Below are 19510 nucleotides of genomic sequence, written 5' to 3' on the forward strand. Positions count from 1 at the left end.
TTTGTGTGTGGCGTCTCATCAGAGGACATCAGTAGAAGTCGGGGAGGGAGAGAAGCTGATGTTGATTCTTCAGGGAATTATCGTATATAATTATTATTATATAAGTTTATATAGTTGCAGACTCTCTTAAACTTTTGCATTAATCAGCTCAATTTCTTTCTCAATGATAGAAAAATCTTGGAAGTGCTGACTGAATGCTGTCATGAGACGTGACATGAGATGAGAGACGTGATCACAGACACATATTTCCCCTTGTTCTCAGAAAGGTTGGCCTTTGGAAAAGCACATTTGATTTCGGACAGCGTGGGGAAGTGCGCAACATTGAAGTTGCGTAGTTGTGTCTCAAAGAAACGGAGCTTCACACAGAATGCTTTCATGTGCGCAGTCGGCTCTTGTTCAGTGTTGAGATGACCAGTAAGATCAAGTAATAATGGCAGGTCTGCCAACCATGGAGGTTCTCTCAGCTCATGAAGAGGTCGGTCCTTCTCTTTCAAAACAGATCGATTTCTGATCTCAGGGAATAAAACCGCTGCAGCACGGAGCCGGGACTCAGCCAGCGCACAACAGAACTGTGGAGTGCGTCCCCGTATTCAGCATCAACTTCAGACAGGAAAGCTTGAAATTCTCTGTGGTAAAGTCCTCGTGCTCGAATTATGTTGTGCCCTTTGGACTCCTAAGACCAAGCAGCTCTTCCGTAACGCAAAAGTGATCGTCAACTCCCCATAAAAGAAATGAACAGCTGTGCGGTGTCTGTCGCATCTGTGCTCTCATCACATGCAATCAGTAAAAACTTAAAGCACAAGCTTTATCTGACACTTGATGTTTTAAGTTAGCTGACAAGTCAAAACTGTGTTTCTGTGTTAGAACCAAGAAGCGCAAACATTCAAGCGCAAGTTTCTCTCTGGGCCATATTCCATTATACTTTTAGAATTTGCTGCAGGCCAATTAAAAATGGGCCACGGGCCGCAGTTTGGACACCCCTGGCCTATAGACTGCACCAATTCAGAATGTGATTGTCTCTTTTTCTACCCAAAAATGTGTAAACCAATAGAACCACTTTAAATATGCTATAATCATATAAACATTGATTCAAACAGTGGCTGGAATGGTGCATTTTCCATTTTTAAAGATGTTGTTGTAATGTTGAAAACAATAAGGTTAACAGGTTATATTTTTAGGACTGGTAGTTATAAACCATCATGTGAATTTTGGTATTAGTCACATGATCAACTAAAGTTTCAATTAAATTTCACTTTGAATCTTTAACACAACCATATGTAAAGGGAACACAATGTCCTCTTGACTCTTGTTCACATGCGGAGACCCAGTGGCTCAGCATCTACTACACAGAAGCCATTGCACTGCCAATCTTATGAGCTTTCAGTTCTTCTGTGCTGCTTCAGTGGACAGAAACTTGAATTGCCATGCATAAAATCGACATTACATGAAATATCATCATCTCAAGGCAGGGATAAATAATGCGGGCTCAGTTTTAATGTCAAGCTCACACTAATTGAAAGTCCTCCCAGAGTGCTGACTGTGAAATTAGTATTGCAAAAGCGACACAAATTATGAGTAGTCTATTCATGAAAGACCATAAATGATACTGAAAGGAAGAGACTGTAAATTGATAGCATTAGAAAGCGAACAATACTATGCTACGATGAATGCCTCCCTATTGTGGGATGAACTGTTTCCTGGGATAAACTTGTGGGAAATTGTGTTGCACTGAAACTGAACTGAGGCAGAAGGCTATAGTAGTCTAATCTCTATAAACAGAATCTATAGATTCAGTCATAGACTTCGTGCCTCAACTCCATCTCCATTCTAGTGTCTTAATTTGCTAATCTACCTGTAACCAATTGATGGAAGAGGAAGTCTTGGCCCAGATATCTGCCGGCTACACCGGAACCCCAAAGATGTTGGCCGTTGCCACAGAGGCTAAATCGTTATCAGATATAGATAGATGTTTTGATTTCAACCATTTTCGTTCAGCTGTCCGTAGGATGGTTCTGTCAGCACGCAGTTGGACTGAGTCATCCAACCAGGGAGCTGGAGGGGACTGGCGAACCTGCCGCAAAGTGAGAGGACAGAGAAAGTCCAGAGAGGAGGACAGAGTAGAGAGGAGAGTGTCTGCGGCAGAGTTGGCAAGCATGAGTGAGAAGGAGTCAGATGAAGGGAGGGCTGAGATGTCAGCTGAGGCCAGAGAGGAGGGAAAGAGGGAGCAAAGGTTACAGTAGGACAGGTACAGTATTAGGGGAGTTGACTTCTCTGACTGGATGTTGAAGTACAAGCTCAGGGCCATTTTCAGGAATGTTAGATAGGAGAACATCCAATTCCTTCAAAAACTCCCCAAAAGGACCCGAAGGAAGGTAGAGAACAAAAATGTTTAATGTAACCAAACACCAGACATACTGTATGTCTTTGTTTCATTGGGTTCCATCAAGTCCTTACATGCAGAGACAGCCACCTCTGACTCTAATCTTTCACACCTCTCAGCTGTGATAGCCCAGGAATGAGTAAAGCTTGGATCTAGGATGTCAGTACTTTTTGAGCTCCAGGGGAAATGTTTGAACAGGGGTGTGTCATGATCGTGATTTTTGTATATCCTGTTTTATTTTGAAGTGTTCACTCCCCCTTGTGTCATGCCTAGTTGTACTTCCTGTCTGTGTGTTTTCCCTCTCTGTGATTGTTGATTTGTTCTTCCTGTGTCCGTTCACCTTGCCCTTGTGTTTTAGCTTCTCTCCCCAGCGGTGTCTTGTTCCCCTCGTTTAGTGTCTGTGTGTATATATCTCTGTCTGTCCCAGTGTTCCTTGTCAGTTCGTCATCTAAGTGACACCCTTGTAGTAGATGGCTCCTCGTGCTCCTCGTGCTCCTAGTGCTCCTCGTGCTTCTCGTGCTGGTTTGTGTTTAAAGTTTTACTTTTTGCCTTATTTTGTAATTTAGTAAGCTTTTTGGAATAAAGCCCTCTTTTTGTTAATCTCCTCGTCTGCCGTCTTACATTTGGGTCCTCACCTTTTCCCCACCGTTGACAGGGTGAGAACTTGCACTTATCCCATGGCTTTATGAATCTGTTTGATCAAATGAGGAAAAGGTTGAGAGAAAAAAAATAAAATAAATGAAGGTCTGGTTAGTTCTGAGATCAGTCAAAGTTTAAGCTTACGGTTAATGTCTGTTCAGTTGGTATGTTTTTTTTGCGGTGTACAAACACATACACTATTGATCGAGGGTATGAATAACACAAGGTGAAAATGTATTTAGCTTTCTCTATAAACAGATTTGTTTTGGCCACTTGGGGGCAGTGGAATCCCAGAAGTCCACGTTCAGTTATATACTTTGACTACTTAACTTAGGTAATTCATATTAACCCAAATCGCAATGTTTTCCTAAACCTAAAAAAGTTGGACACAATTTCATGGTCATTAGAATAGTTAGGTATATTTTAGTTTGCACTAAAGTGGTGAAGCGATCGATCCATCGACTGACGACGAACATTTCCATTCTTAAAAATGCAAAAAAAGTCAGAGAAAAAGCCATATACTGTACAAGGCTGACATCATCTTTCTGGCAAAGAGCCCTCTGCAGGCACAAAAATAGACCACATTTTTCCTGAATTCTAATATGACAACAAAATTTTCCCAGCACTATCCTCGTGCTCTCACACACATATTATTGTGTTTTCCCTCCTATGTGTAAAGTAAATAGATTGTGTCTAATTCTCTAATTAGTTTCCGCTGTATCTCTGCGTAGCATTGCATGCTGGCTCCATCTTTTATTCTCTCCTCATTCAGTTTGAACAGCTCTATTCTCCACCCGGGAGAGGAGGCTTCTCATATCACCGTTTCACTGAACTGAAAATAGGAGGTTCAGAGCATGAAAATGCCTTTGACAGAGGATGGGGGCGGGGGGCTGAGGCTGCTGCCGCTGCACCCAGAGCCTGATGTTTAAAACAAGGCAGATCTGGAGGGTTTTGTCTGAAGTCCAGCACAACTGAAACCCAATGCGCTATGATGAATACATTGCTCAAAGGCAATGCATGTGTGCTGAAGATGCGGATATCTGCATAGTTTAGTTTCATTTTATGTGAAGTCTTTTTTGCTAATGAAATAGCCTCTATCTACAGGGAGTGGGGCAGTGCAAAGGCTGCGCTTTTTAGCAATTCAATACTTCAAAACATGTTATGCAAAAGCTCAAATGATGCTGATATACAATATGCATAAAAGAAAGTTAACAATATGTAATTGTGGTAATTCCAAATTCAGGGCAATAATAGCAGACACGAAGTGAAGGTTTTTCTCGGGTCCTGTGACTGGTGGAGTCAATTTTGATATTCAGCAAAAACATTAATACTGCAGTGAAAGGTTTAACGTTGATGTGCAAAGGCAGAGCAAGGTGTACGGAATTAACCCGGCTTACTCCACTATTTATTTATTCTTTTGCTGAAAACCAACTTCCAATCAGCACAATACAGTGTAACACATAGGTCTTCAACAGGGGGTCTGCAGTACTGCAGGGGGTCGCAAAATTGTATGTAGATCTAAAAAAAAAGTTTTGCTTTGCGCATTCACATTCCCTCCTCCGCTGTACTTCACAAAGGGTGGCGACACAAACCTACAGTCAGAGACAAAGAAATTTGCGCCACGCACCATCCCCCCCCTCTTCAAGCCTCTTACAATATATACAGTAGGGGGTCCCTGCTCCACGCTACACCAGTTTGGGGGTCCTTGGCCTGAGACCCCTGGTGTAACAGATGAAAACCAGTTAGGAGGTAATGATTCAATCTTGTCCACAAGCCTCCTAGTTGTTCACAAGTTAACCTGGTTTAGATTTTCTAGCTATCCATCCAAGTCTAATCGTAAATGCCATCTGCATGTTCATTTAAATTCTCTCTTATATTGAGAGAGCAAAAAAAACTCAACAGCATGAAGAGGCTTCACGGCCAGGGCGCCATGCCGCTGCTTTTCAGAAGTGTGTTATGAGGTTTTTGGAGGGGGTAGAAAGTGATGGGTTGGACTGCTGTAGAGCTGTTGTCGAAGTTCTTGGTGTGAAATCAAAGAAGTTTCTCTCTAATGCATGCTGCTTTGGAGAGAAGCCTAGAAAATGGAACAATGATATTGTATCAGTTCGTGTTAGTAAATGTGATGCTTGTCTCTACTCTTTCTGCTGTTTAATCCTGTGCTGTAGCACAGTTAAAGGGACAATTCACCACCTTTTATGTGGCTGTCCAATCAGGATTGATGGTAAATGTAGTAAATAAAAGCAATATTGACTAAGTTCTCCTGCTTGCGATCAACATTGTTTTGACATGTTTTATTTGCGATGTCTTGGAGAAGTACTACACTACTCACAATCCTAAAGTGTAATTGCGACGTCACTGATTGGTGGAGCTCGCTGTTTCCATGGAAATGCTTACAGCATAATAATTAATATTGTTATGTACACAGTAGCTTTTCTGAATCAAATGTTTTATGGTCAAGATTAATCTTGTAGTTGGCTGGCTTGGTTCTATGCTTAAAAAACATAAATGTAGTGAATGAAGGGGAAATTCACTTCCAGAGCCGTTCAAAAAGTGGTCGGTCACCATTGAGCTCCAATCAAATAAAATGACTCCGTAGTCCAAAGCAGGCAACAATTCTTTATTATTTTCCACATTGTCAGCTACAGCTTCACTCAGCATTTCACTAAGAGGCAACTCAACAAAATAGCGTACAAAAATACTCACTCAATGGTCACCTGCCCTCTCGTCCCTGCTGGTCTTGGTTTTCTTTTCCAGATCTTCGGGATCCTGAAGAAGGTCTCCAAGTGAGGAGTAAAAAGTTCATGCATAGTAACGCACACACGCAGGCTCTCTCGGTGTTAGTGTCAGTGACGGCATCCAATGAAAACTGCCCATGCTGACATCTATTGCAGTACAAAGATTCTGTTTCTGTTGGCATCGGAGGGCAATTTGAAGCACCACCGGAAGGGGTTTGCTCTCGGCAGCTCAGGATCTGGAGGGTCCCTGCCGGCCACATCCTGCACGCTTGCTGATGGTGCAGACTCTGACTCTCTTCGCTGCATTTCTTCAGTATACTCTGGCTCGAATGAAGACGGCTGAAGATCCGGGTCGCCGAAAACACTGTAAAATGTATCCTCGTCCTCAACATGCTCTGCACTATATTTTGGGATGCCAATGATTGCTGTTGGAACGTTAGCTAGTTTGCAATACAAGCGAAGAGCAACGTAGTTTTGTTTTGGAGCGACATCTGGAGCCCGCCCCATGTTACCAAAACAAATACAAGCTGAAGCAGCCTGTAGTTCTTCCTTACCTCCAACTGCGTCACTATCACGTCAAATGACGGCTCTTAATGCAGAAAGAACAACTGATTGCATCAATCGACTACATTTACCATCAACACTGATTGGAGATCCACATAAAAGGAGGCACATTTCTCTTTTAAGGATGAAAATCTAAAGCACAGCTGAATGAGATATTACAGTACGTACCTTAAGAAGAGTCAGATCATGTCCTTTAACAATCCTACTAACCCCTTACTTACCACTTCGAATGAAAAAGCTGTGCATTGTGTACATTTGCACATACATGTGTAATCCAGTCTTCCGTTTTGACATTATATTGCTGTTGGCTGCACTTGTTTTCACTGCTAGGCAAACATTTGTGTGTGGGAATGTTTTTTGTTCACCTCCAGGGATTTGTCTTGCCGATTTAAACGTATAATCAGTCATGTTTTGATGCCTTGTTGCACCAAGCGCCAATTGGGGGGGGGTGGCAAGCATTGTTTATCAAAATAAATCTCAGAGGTCGAAGAGTTCACATTTTAAGAAGTCTTTCCAGTCTATTGTTTTGTTAGAAATGCTTCACTGCCCCCACATTTTAATGTACCAAGTCATTACCACTGTTGTCTAGAAGAATGATTGCAGAAATAACTCAGTACCAGTCAATGATATTTGAAATTAGACAAGATTAATTATCAAAAGAAAATGTGTGGGCGTTCTTAAACAACTATGGTCTGTGTGCGAGGGTGTGTAGTTCAGTCTAAATTGTTAACAGTGTGCAACGAAACAAACTGCAACGAGGTTCAAAAATACACTAGAATATAATCTTTAAAAGTCAGGAAAAAACAACCAAAGGTCAAAAAAAGAAAAGAAAAGATACTGTAAGTAAGCTGGAAGTAGTTTTGAAAAACTCAACAGCAATGTCTCCTTCCTGAAGTCATGGCCCAGTTACTCAAGCTAAACCAGACCTTGTTGTGAGCAATTTCACGTAGGAACCCATTAATGTTTACATCTCGCGCTATCATGAGCACCTCGTCCAAAGGTAGAGTCACGCCTCCTTCTGCGCGGTGTAGTTCAGTGGAAAGAAAATAGTTCCTTTGTGAAACTGTTCACAGCAAGCTCTGTTGGTTAGTCTTGAGTAACAGGGTCATGATTTCTGGAAAGAGATGCTACTGTTGAGTTTTTCAAATGTATTTATTTGGCGCTTTAAGCACCACAACCTGAGCACCACCTATTTCCATTATATTGGAGAGAAGGCCGACATCTCTACGGCCAATATCTCAAACACTCAGCAACTCACACCGATACACTCTAGACTGGTAAATAGCACTGCAGGTAAGAAGAAAAATATGTATGTATAATTTTGGGGTGTCCCTTTTTAAGGTAATAAAATATCCAGTCATTGTATGCATGTATCATTTATTTGATGTCCCTTTGTCTAAGGATTTCTATTAAAGCAGTTCTCCTGTTTAAAAGGAAGTGTGCTGTATCCTGGAGGATGGTCAGTATGCGTGTGTTGCCTACAGGATTTGTAATAACTGTCTAAAGTACAGTACCTTGATCTGACAGCCACACTCTCCCCTGGCACTATTGTTAGCCGAGTCAAGGAACGCATCACATGTTGTGTGGTTACTCTGTGTTTGTGTGTGTACCTGGGGGTATAATGGACAGTATAGTTCCAGGGTTGATCTTGTGAGCATAATCATCTTAAAATAAATACTGGGTGTGTTTAAACTGAATGAATAAAACAAGAAAGTTAGCTCTTCAACCTCAACAGTCGATCCAAAATATGACGTGTGGGCTACAGCCATGTGCAAAGAAGCCATTGGTAAATTGCTGCAGTCATTAATTAGATCAGATACAACTTGACAGACGCTCCACAGAAAGAAAGCTGCCGGCATAAATATCCAGGGTGTTTGTAGAGGTCTTTAAAACACACCCTGATTATGTCAGACGTGCAGTGAGAGCAGGTTAAGTTACTGGTTGAGTCATATTTTGGAATAATAAGACCCATCACTTAATAAAGCTCTGGCTGCAAAAGGACTGTTCCTGTAGGATTATTAACCACACCAGTGCAGTCCTTAAAAGTGGGATATCATAATGTTTTTTGTCTCTTTTTGTCAAGCAAATATAGAGGTTACTGAGCTCTAGTTTCCACCTACAGTAGCTTAATAGTGTAATGTGAGTCAGTTCTATAATGTCTTCTTCATATTTACAAGCTATTCTCTCTGGGGGAGTAAACCCAGCAGGATGAGGGATGCGTAATCTCACTTGACAGAATGTTCATGAAAATTAGGTTTGTGTCACCGCTGTGTGCTTTTGGATGCTTAGCAAAAAAAGCCAGCTTGTACTCAATGTCTAACTGCTCTACAAATGACAGTAGAGTGGAGCAGCTGTACACCGCGCTGCATGATGGTAAACAGGTGTTGGACACACTGCTGAGTAGCTTGTAGAAAGTCACAACAGCAGACTGAATAACAGCAACTGCAGTGGCTTCAAAGTTTAGTATAAATACAAGATAATAGCCCAGCCTCCATGGTTACACGGTGGTGACATTTTCTTGGTGTAGATAGAACTTTGCATGCTGGGAGGACACGCTGTCGCTCCTCAGACCGGGGTGAGTGTTGTGGCCCACTGTAAGCACTGACCCAGTGAGGGGTGGTGAGCCGTCCTGCGTACGGTCTCGATGGTCCCGGTGGAATCACAGGACCACCTGTCCACCAGTACGGCCCACCTGCTCCTCGGTGGAGCCAAGCAACCATTTCCTGTTGTACACACGCAAAAAACTACAAGCTGCCCAAAGAAACGTCATCTAGTTTGCGTTTCAGCCAATGCTTAAATTGTTCAAGGCATTCATGCATGTTTCACACCCTCAGTGTGATCACATGTGTCTTTCTCAAAGGGAAAGAGAGCGTGGTCCAAACCGTTACTGGTCCCGTGCTGCACTCAACCTCGGCTCTACTTATTGTACGGTACAGTATGTAGCAAAGGATGGTATCATAAATCCATGCTGTAACTTCTTTTATACCTCTTACTTTCAGATGAAGCGTCATCAATTTAGAGCCTTTAAGGATTAATTTGTCATAATTTGGTTGGGAATCATTCTTAAAACCAGGGAAGAAAGAGAGCTAATGTCTGCCTCTCAACAATTTTATATTTACTCAGCAAAAAGTTAAGACAAGGCGTGTAAATCATGCACACGTTATCTAACCCAGCAGTCAACACCTCATTTACTTTTGCCTCCATATAGAAAAAAGTCTAAACTAAGAGTCTAAAAGACTTGAAAGTCTAAACTACATGTATGTATTTGAATGTCATCTGTTTGTTTTGGCTTACATGCGTATATGGATGCTTGGTCAGGATCACTTGGCTGCACTGGATAGACCTTTGCGTCAAACTATGATGCTCGACCACAGTCGCAGTAAACAGGCAGTTAATGTTGTAAATTCAAACAAAAGGACGTACTTGATAAGGTCTAGTAAAAGGTTTTGGTTCAAGTTAGTAACTTCAAATTATTTAACGTTGAGTTTTGGTTTCACACAAACTCTGATCTCTTGGGTAAAAGTGTTTGTTTGACCCATGTATCCACCCCATGCTCCTCCTTACACGGACTCTTTTTACTTTTTCACCTGACTTCCAGAGCACTTGCTCTGAGCATCTAATAATGCCGCGGATGGATTTACAATGGAGTTACTTGAAAGTCTGGTACGTTTCTAAAAGAGGCTGAAGAGAGCCTTGTGTGTAGGTATCAGACACCGAGGACTACGACAAAACAGCGGCACTTGACGCCCTTGGAATGAGACCAGTTTGTTTGATTTCATACATTATTGTCATGTAACTATGTTTTATATATGGTATGTATGTCATATATACAAAGCGGTCTGTTCACACAGATGTCTGCCCACCTGTTTGGTTCAGACTGAAATATCTCAACCACGACTGAATGGTGCGAAAGACAAATCCTACTGACTTTGGCTGGTCCGACCATCAGGTTGATATTTTTGGTTGAGTGAAATGTCTCAATGATCATTCAATGGATTACCATTCATTTGTGTACATACATTCATGTTGCCGAGAGGATGAGTACTAAGGCCGACTGAAGCGCCGTGTGGAAAGAATTCAGCCCTCTCATTCATTTGAATAGGAGCCAGTGCATCTGCTGTTCTAGTTGTATCTTCATGACGACAGTGTTCCTGGCAGAAATAACATGCAACTGTGCATGCACAATAAAGCCAGTGTGAATCAATTCCTTGACTCATTTAGGTTCATGTCCAGAGCACAGATGTGTGCTGGGAAAAGTTGTAACCCTGAAAGCTCCTGGGGTTGGTCCTCCGATGCATGCTTAGCCTCGTGTAAGTCAATGTGGCTGGAAGAGCAGGCTTACTGTTTTACAAAAACATACTCTCCACCACAAAGCAGGACTCATGCTTTTCTTCATCCCACGTGAATGAAAAATGTCAATCTCTGAGGAATCTTTCTCCAGTCAGTAGTAGCAGTCTGTACCTAAATATACTTTCCTCTGTGTTCTTGCTTTGTCTAGGCAGTGATACAGTTAATGTGCTCTTGGTGTGTTGGTGTGCTTCATGAGCAGAGAGCAAGAGAGAGGCTCACACACCACGCTGAGAGAACTAGCAAGGAGTGGCGAGGAGCCAGGTGACTCAGAACATGTGACACGGGTCAGTGTGGTGGGAGGTGACGAGATGAATGACTGAGGTGTGAATGCTTGTCGCTAATGGAGGCATCAAAATCCACCAAGCTCTTTTCCTGAAGTATGTGATTAACTCATCCTCATCCCTGTGTTCAGCTACAGGCCTTCAGCCTTCGAGTGTTTAAGTATTCCTCTGTAAATTTGGACTTAGAATAAAATCTCCGCACAGGCACCACCTAGGCAGCTACAAGAAACATCTACTGAGGTGCAACGGTTTAATTCAGCTTTTAATACACTGTCCTGATGTAAGGCAGCTTTTGCTTTATGTAAAATCTGAAATGCTTCCTCTTCACACTTCAGCGGCTAATCTGACCATTCTCTGCGCCTGTTAGTTGCCTTGGTTACAAAGTCCTTCAGTGTGGCATCATAGTACAGTACAGTTTCTGCTGCATGCGGAGAAGAGCATCATTTGCTTTGGAGGAGGGTGTATGTTGTAAGCTGCATATTGCTAAATTTAAACCATTGTTTTTTCTCTCGTTCGTCTTTTAGAGGTCCAAGAGGTTTGTTTATGTCTTCAAACAGCAAGCAGAGATAAAACATTAATGCGCATTACCGCATGGATCAGTGTTACTATTGTGTCTTTCACGCAAGGGGAGTAGGAACAGTTGCTTTGAATGTTTTTTTTTTATTGGATGAGCTCATTAATGTCTACCACCTGTTCCCTCAGCCCAGTTTCCCTCCCCCTTATCTGTTGACAAAGATTGTGCAAAGTGGATCCTCAGTCAATGTTAAACTGCTGCATCTCATTAAAGCAATGTTAAGTATAATTAATGAATCAACTTCAGGGGAGAAACATAAACTTGTTTCTGGTTCTCATAAACAATTTTTTCCCCAAATATTTTCGCTCTGTCACAACACAGAAGGGCAGACGTAGTGAGAATGTGCCTTTAGCACAGTCTACTGTACTACTGTGTTAATCTTGGGATCTTTCCAGGCTGCCAGAGGACTCAGGTGTGGGACAAACTGAGGCAACGAAAGGTTACAAACTCCTGTCAAAAAGCTCTAAAACATAGTTTCAGGGAAATATCTTAAAGGGACAGTTTACCCCAACGTACATTGATTTACAGATGTCTGTCTTCTCTCAACTATAATGTAACTATATGACGCTCAGCTTGTGGTGCTCAAAGCGTAGACAAGTGCACCTGCAGAAGGAAGTGTGCATCTACTGACGAGAGCCTCGTGCTCAGTCATTGCCAGGTGTGGTTTGGTAGAAATAAAATAGTTCCTACATGAAACTGAAACATGATTTCTTGAAAGAGACATTGCGGACATTCAATGACAGACATTCTATTATCTTGGGGAGAAGGCCGACATCTATACGGCTGATATCAACATTCAGCAACTCTCACCAAAACAATCTAGATTGAAAAATAGCACCTTCATCCAATCAGTTGAGAGAAACACGACTCAGAATAAATGATAATGTGGCTCCATAACTGCTGTATGTGTAAATAAACAACTGCTCGCTAAGAAGTTCATATCAACTAAAAAGCTGACATGTTGCCCCCAAGTGGCCAAGAACATCCTTCATTGCAGTTTTAACGCCCTGTTTTACTGAGACAATAAAGATACTGGCAGATGCCCATAAATGTTATTTGTTGTGCACTTTAAACAATAATTAAAACAGTTAAATCATTTGTTTTCATTTGCAAATTACAATGTTGTAATAAACATTGTACTCTGAGTGATCAAACCTGCTGGGCACATTTGATTCATTGTGTTCTTTTGAAAAAAATTAAAACTCTGTTTTGCTCGCTCTGGTGACGCAGACCTTTTTAGATTTCAGATGTAGTTGCATACAGTCAGTACAGAAGTTGCCTTTCTATTACCAAGCCCCTTCTCCTGTTTTGCCAGAAGCCAGTACTGCGCTGTTGTACCTTTCAAAATTGCAAAGTGACAAAGCTGAGCTTGTCATCGTGTTTAAAATCCAGCTCAGAAAAAAACACTGTTCATGGAGCCTGTATTCAACCTTTAACCATGCTTCCCATCAAGGTGTCTAAAAACAGTGCTGTAGTATATTACTGCCAGCCGATGCCAGAGCGCCATTAAGTTGCGATACAAGGGTCAACTCAAAGCATATTCTACCTGTATCACCACGTTGACAAACTACCAGAGCATGAAGGAGCAGCAGCATCGATTGTAGTCATGCAACTGCTGGTTGTCTTCAAGGTCTGTCATGCAACTTTAATGAAAATAGATTTCCCCTGTCCTACACCTGCGCAACACGAAGTAGAGCCCAGTATAGCTTGTAGAGGAGACCATATTAAACAGGGCAGAGAATTCAATCACGCATGAAACATGACAAACAGAAACTGGAGACTTTCATTTCTATTTTTCCCTCAGAAAGAAATCTAATTTCCTTCAATTCATCTGCAGTAGCTCGAGTGAGTATTTGCACTGATTTTGGTTAGTAACAGAACATTTCAATACATTTCATCAGTTTCTCGTTGCACAGAGCAGAACCACGCTGCAGAGTCGATGCATAAAGTGTCACCTGAGAAATGACCTTGCCCACTCAAATACCACGGAAAATGCCATCTTATTTCTCCAGGACGTAGTCAGCAAAAAGCACAAATCAATAATAATACCTTCCGTCCATCAACAGCCTTTATCGTGTCGTGCACTGTTACCTCTACTCCTGTTGTGGATGAGAAAATAACAGAGCAAGCAGCCGGGGTGAAAAAACTAAGTGGCAATGACAGCAATGCTCCACATAGGAGGCGCATTACTTGTAATGCACGGTGGAAAGAGAGGATGTGCCAGATTAGGACCGTGGTAATGTCACCACATGCCTTTGCATAAGCGACTCGTCCGCAGATGAAAATGTCTACAGTGGCAGCATGAATCAATGTTGAGGTGAAATATTAATTCACTTCCATTTAAAATTCCCCTTCAAATGTTCTATTTGTGAATGCTAGGCAGGGTGGCTCTTTGAAGCTGTATGGTGCCAAGTAACCCTTTCACTAAATAAGAGGTTTTAGTGGACGCCTCCACTGTCTTAATTTTTTTTATTGACACTAATTGTTTCCCTTCTCAGAAACGGTGCAGGCAGTGCCACATGTCATTACAACATAACTGCTGTTGTACGCTTCCCCTGATAAAACCCATAATGTCTGTTGACAGACTCGGTGTCAGCAACTTGTTCCCAGAGGCCTGAGACGAGAAGAAACCAGAACAGAAGGGCACAGATGAGAGACTGAATCCAGCGCTGACTCTCTGATAGAGGATATTCACTGACGTCACTTTTTCCCTCACCATCACTGAATAGCAACGCAAACTTGGCAAGTTAATGAACCTTGAATGAGCTGCAATACTAAGAGGGAAACAAAGAGAATATGCGCTGGACAGGTCTGTGGAAGTAGAAATGTGGCCAGATACGTATGTATACAGCTATATATAGAGATACATAGCTACTGTATGTAGCTCGACAAAGGGGAATTACAGCAACATTACACTAAACAAAACCTAATGGCACGTAGAAATCTGGCCTATAACCCAAACACTATTATAAAGCCCCTGAACATTTGGTTTAAATGTTACATTGTGTTCTTAACCATTAAATGTTCATGACTAAATCTGCAGGAATCAAAGTGAAATTTTGAAAGCTAAGTACATACGTAAAGTTACATTACATAACATACTTACATCCCGTAGGCAACGTAGCGTTGGTAACTTAGCATAACGCCATGTAGACTATGTAACTTAGTTACATAACAAACATAGTTTTTTAACCCAAACCATGATCGTTTCCTTATCTTAACCAAGTACTGTCATGCCTAAATGATGGGGTATGAAGACATGTTGATCCCCTGCCACAGGTAGGGCCGTTAATTTAGGAAATGCTCCTGTAGGTCTTATTAGAGGGTGGAGCCAACAACCTGCGTAGTCCTATGTGCAGTGAAGTGCATTTTGTAAAGACATATACCTGAATTGTCTCTAAATCTGTTTGCACAGTTGCACAGCTTTTTTGGTGTTTTTTTTTTTCTTCATGTCTACATTGTTGCATGTGTGCTACCCACGGGGGGGGGGGGGGGGGGGGGACTGTGGCTAGTAATGACACGTTATGCATTTCCTCACTTGGCAAATCAGGTTCTGTGCCTAGGCCTATCTCATTCTGATCATCCACTTAGGAAACATCTAAATAATGTCCATAATAAACTGCTGAGGTGTGTTAACAGATAGAGGATGATCTGAGTGTTGACTTGTGTTGAAACAGGGACATTTACTGACACAGAATGATTAATAAGAAGCTACTATGTGCATGAATGAGCTCTTATAGCAAGGAGGTTGACAATCAACCGGTAATGCATGCACACGCTGGATGTTTCGTGCGCTCACATTTAAAGCATCCATCATCATCTCTGTCATAGATGGGAGCATTTTCTCTTTCATGTTGAGATTAGCAGCTTAATGTCAGATGTTGCACGGCACGAATGCTTAACGTCTGCTACAGGTATCACTGCAGGATTTATTCACCGTGCTATCCCCCTCTTTTTACTCTCACTCACTTATGGCAGCACGATATTGATCCACTGTAAATGGAGAGAGCGCACGCACAGCTAAAAAAAACTAACCCATGTGTTGCTACACTTTGTCTCTGTTTTCATGGTGTCACTTATTTTTGCTTGAGTCATGTGAGGACAGCACCGGCCCGGCTTTGATGGGTGGACAGCAGCAGCAGTAAAACTGAAGAAGCATCAAATGGAGACCATTAATTCAAACAAAATATCCCTCACTGAATCATGGATAATGTTGGTAGCATTAAACATACGTTATACTGAATGTCTGTGTGATTTATTTTGTTTACAGGATGTGGTTTAATGTGCAAAAGCTCATATTTAAGGCATCACATTCATATTTGCATGACATCACAATTATGAAACGACATACATCTGCAGGCTGTTTGAGAATGAGCACGCATGTATCACATTGTTTAGTTTGCTCCGTACTGCAATGTAACATTTTATATGTTTGGCTGTTTAGAAAAGACATACAAATATACTGCTTATATATGGGGGGAGAATCTGCATTTCTGAGGGTTAAGTTGAGTCAATACAACAGCAAGCCTCTGCAGTATCCACACGCTTTTGATTCTCCCCTTCAAAGACTAACACTCGCAGTCCACACACTACAGTTCTCATAAAAAAAAGAGCCAGTCCTATCTTATTACTTTAGATCTAACCCCTTCACACTTCAGGGACGTTGTCTCTGACTTAAGTCATTAAACTCCCTTTTCTTGTTTAATACGGGTCCCTCACTCATACTCAAAGGACCGCTATTCTTATTTTCTCACAACTGTGGCGACAATATAATGAAAGACCACACTGGGAGAATCTCTGGCCCTCTAATAATGTCAGCAGCAGTGCTTCCTCCCAGCGACAATTCCTGTGCTTTTAGTGTCAAAATGTGTACTTCACTCTCCGTAGAGAAAAGGACCGCACACGCCCACTCAGGCTGACACATAAAAGTTAGGCAAACAAATGGCTTCGCTACAGTCTCCGCTTGTTGGAGAATGTCTTTGATAAATGAAGAGTAGAGTATCTCATATATTGGATCATCTCTCTGACCCTCCACATGATATCTGTGCAGCAGTATATAACAAGTTATGCCTCAATATTGCTGCTCAGTGTGTGTTTTGATCAAGGACTCCTGACTATGTAAAAGCACACAATATAGTTTGCCGTGTGGCTCTTGCACAGGAGCATTAGCGACTGAGGACTCTCAAAGGTCCCATTGAAATTTTAATGAGCACAGATAAAGCCACATGCAAGGAGGGGAAAAAATATATGTGTAATATCTTAGAGACAAAGGATACTACAATATGTACAGCACTATATACAGAGAACAACAGGACTAGTAAGGCAATAAAAGCTCAAAAGTAAAGAAAAAAAAGCAAGGGACGTCCTCGACTAAAGAACTTTTTAGTTGACCAACAGTCATACGATTTTGATCGACTAATTGATTCATTGATTTAATTGACAGATCTGGAGTTTCTTCGCAAATAATCATGTAAAATCACTTTAAATGTTATGTTTGCCAGAGATGGGCTCACATTCAGCATGAAAAATCGACTAAAGAAATCTCATTCGATTAAGACCAAAGCAACAAATTAGTGTACAAAGAGGGGGCAGCATTAATAATAACATTGTATATTGGCGCAGTACTTCTAGCAAAAGCATAGATCTGAATGAGCAGACTACCTAGGAATTGATGCCACAGCTTCATTCATACAGGAGAACCTAATCCACTGTCCTCCGAGTGATATATTTCCATTCATTTATCACTGTTACCAGAATGATTTCACCTACTTTAGCACATTTTTACATCTGCAGTCGCATTTTCACATCTCATCCTCACATTTCTCTCTCGTGCCAGCAGCTCACACAAAGAATCCAGAGCAGATGCAACTCAAAGTTGGAGCAGCTTTCCCCGGGGATCTAACTGTGTGCAAATTGCCAGGCTATGTGGTAATCTGCTGCGCTTTCCTATGGCTACTGCTGCCCCGGGGCCACCTGGGGGCCACCGCAGGTGTGGACCTCTTCTGGGACTGAACAAATCATTACAGCTCACTGATGACCCTGTGCACATCCCTCATCTTAAAGGGCCTTAGTGATGTGACATATGGCTGACAGGCATTCACCTATAGTAGAAATGCTCCCATATTGGTGTTTCTTTTCCGGCTCACTCGGCTGCCAAAGGTGCAGACCTGCATTTATATTTAAATTGCGGATTAATAACAATAAATGTCAAAAGGTAGATTGAGACTTGATTATTCTATTTCTCATTAATTAAAGCCTACAACGAAATGTCAGAGCGCCCCCTGCTCTCTAATGTTCATCTGAGGCAGAGAGCATGTGAGAGTTCAGAGAGATTAATGTCAGTGTCTTACAGGCGGTTACAGTAAAACCTTATCTATTCACTGCATGCTGATAGTGGCACAAGTTATTCCTTACCAACTGGAGCCTTTGCACAATGCAAATATATGGCACGTTTCCAAAAAGTACAATTAATGTTAACATCTGCAAAGCTCATCAGTGCATATGTTTTGTTTAACAAAAAACATGTTTTGCATGTGGTAATTAATGAACATTAACCTCATGAAATCTCAATAAAAATGACACCTTCGAGGCGGAGTATGAAGGGTATTCAATTTCCATAAAAGTCTTAATTAGGTTTCTTGCCTTCAAATTTTCATCAGCCGCTGTTGGGAAATGATGGCATGCCTGAGGTTGCCTTGTTTTAAACCATCTTTAACCCTGGCCACTTCTCACAAGAGATGAAAACCCACCACAGACAATGTCAGAGAACATTACTGACCTTTGACATGACTGTATGGTTTTTCACATTAACAGTTTGCCCTGCTGGAGGCTCAACATAAATCACTAAAAATAATCTGTATGTGTTGGTATGATGCTCAAGTGTTATGCATCCCGACAGAGTTGCAGCATCAGCACTTACATACAAGTGTGCCTGTGGAGCACATGAAGACTTAATGGTGCTGTATAAACTCCTGGAATAGTCCATGAGAACTAAACGACTCTTATTGCTGTAAGAATGATGATGACAGCAGGATGAGGAGGAAGTCTGATTGTTCTGTTCATTCTTAATTCATACTTTTATTAATTCTGCAATTAGAAAAGTTTGCCAAGTACAATAAAAAAAAGAAACATCTCAATGGTGTCAATTAGTGTTTAACTATAATCGTTTGAGATTATTTATTAATTATTATTAATATTATTACTATTATAATATTATTATTATTATTATTATTGCAAATAATAGATTCCAAATGTATTATCTAAAAATATTTTAGTTTTTTACCAAAATTAATTGAAAACGTTTTTTAAGGCATTGGATCTAATGGTGGGTTAATTGACGACAGAGCGCTATTTAATCAATCCATTGTTCTTTATTCTGTAAATTATGTAACAAACTTAGTGTTAGTGTTAGACATAGACTTAGATGCATCGATAACGGAGAAAAAAATACATGAAGTCATCGCATTTTGTTATTTTTCTCAGCATTGTGCTTTGAATTCATTCCGAAATCTGATCGGCTATATTCACAAAACATCACAACTTACCTTGACACCAAATTCCGCCTCTAAACGTAGGATCCAGTGACTGTCAAAGTCGAGTTTCGTCCTCGTTTACCCCCCCCCTACTCTGCTTATACTAAACGTTCCTGTGAAGTTTAGAGAAATTAAAGTACTTCTCCATCAAATTCTTGCGCTCCTGCAGCCAGTAGTACTGTACCATCTGTTGTGCCTGTGCGCGAGGATCTGTGCGCGATGAGGAGGAGAGGCGAGGGGAGGGAGGGAGTTTAGTGTCCAGAGCGCACAGCGGATAGGACAGACAGCGCACACGGGAGGAGAAGGGTTAGAGACAATCTGTGCGCATTCAAATCCTAACCTACTGAACACACTGTATTTTATAGTTTACAGAATCAGCGTGCGAAGTGCAGCCTGTGGGCTCTAACTGTTAAACCAGCACAAAGTAGAGTATGCACCTGCACTCACTTTCACTT

General features: G+C 41.4%; 1 protein-coding gene across 1 annotated transcript in view; it reads right to left on the bottom strand.

Moving 5' to 3' along the window:
* Positions 1–19269, bottom strand: part of LOC115007674 (caM kinase-like vesicle-associated protein) — a 40595-nt gene extending 21326 nt beyond the window's left edge. Inside the window, exon 1 of the mRNA XM_029430610.1 lies at positions 19068–19269. The gene's annotated coding sequence lies outside the window, so the exon portion shown is untranslated. The remainder of the gene's footprint in view (positions 1–19067) is intronic.
* Between the last annotated feature and the right edge of the window lie 241 nt (positions 19270–19510).

This window comes from Cottoperca gobio, chromosome 5 (assembly GCF_900634415.1).
Source record: "Cottoperca gobio chromosome 5, fCotGob3.1, whole genome shotgun sequence".
In the NCBI taxonomy this organism is placed as follows: Eukaryota; Metazoa; Chordata; class Actinopteri; order Perciformes; family Bovichtidae; genus Cottoperca; species Cottoperca gobio.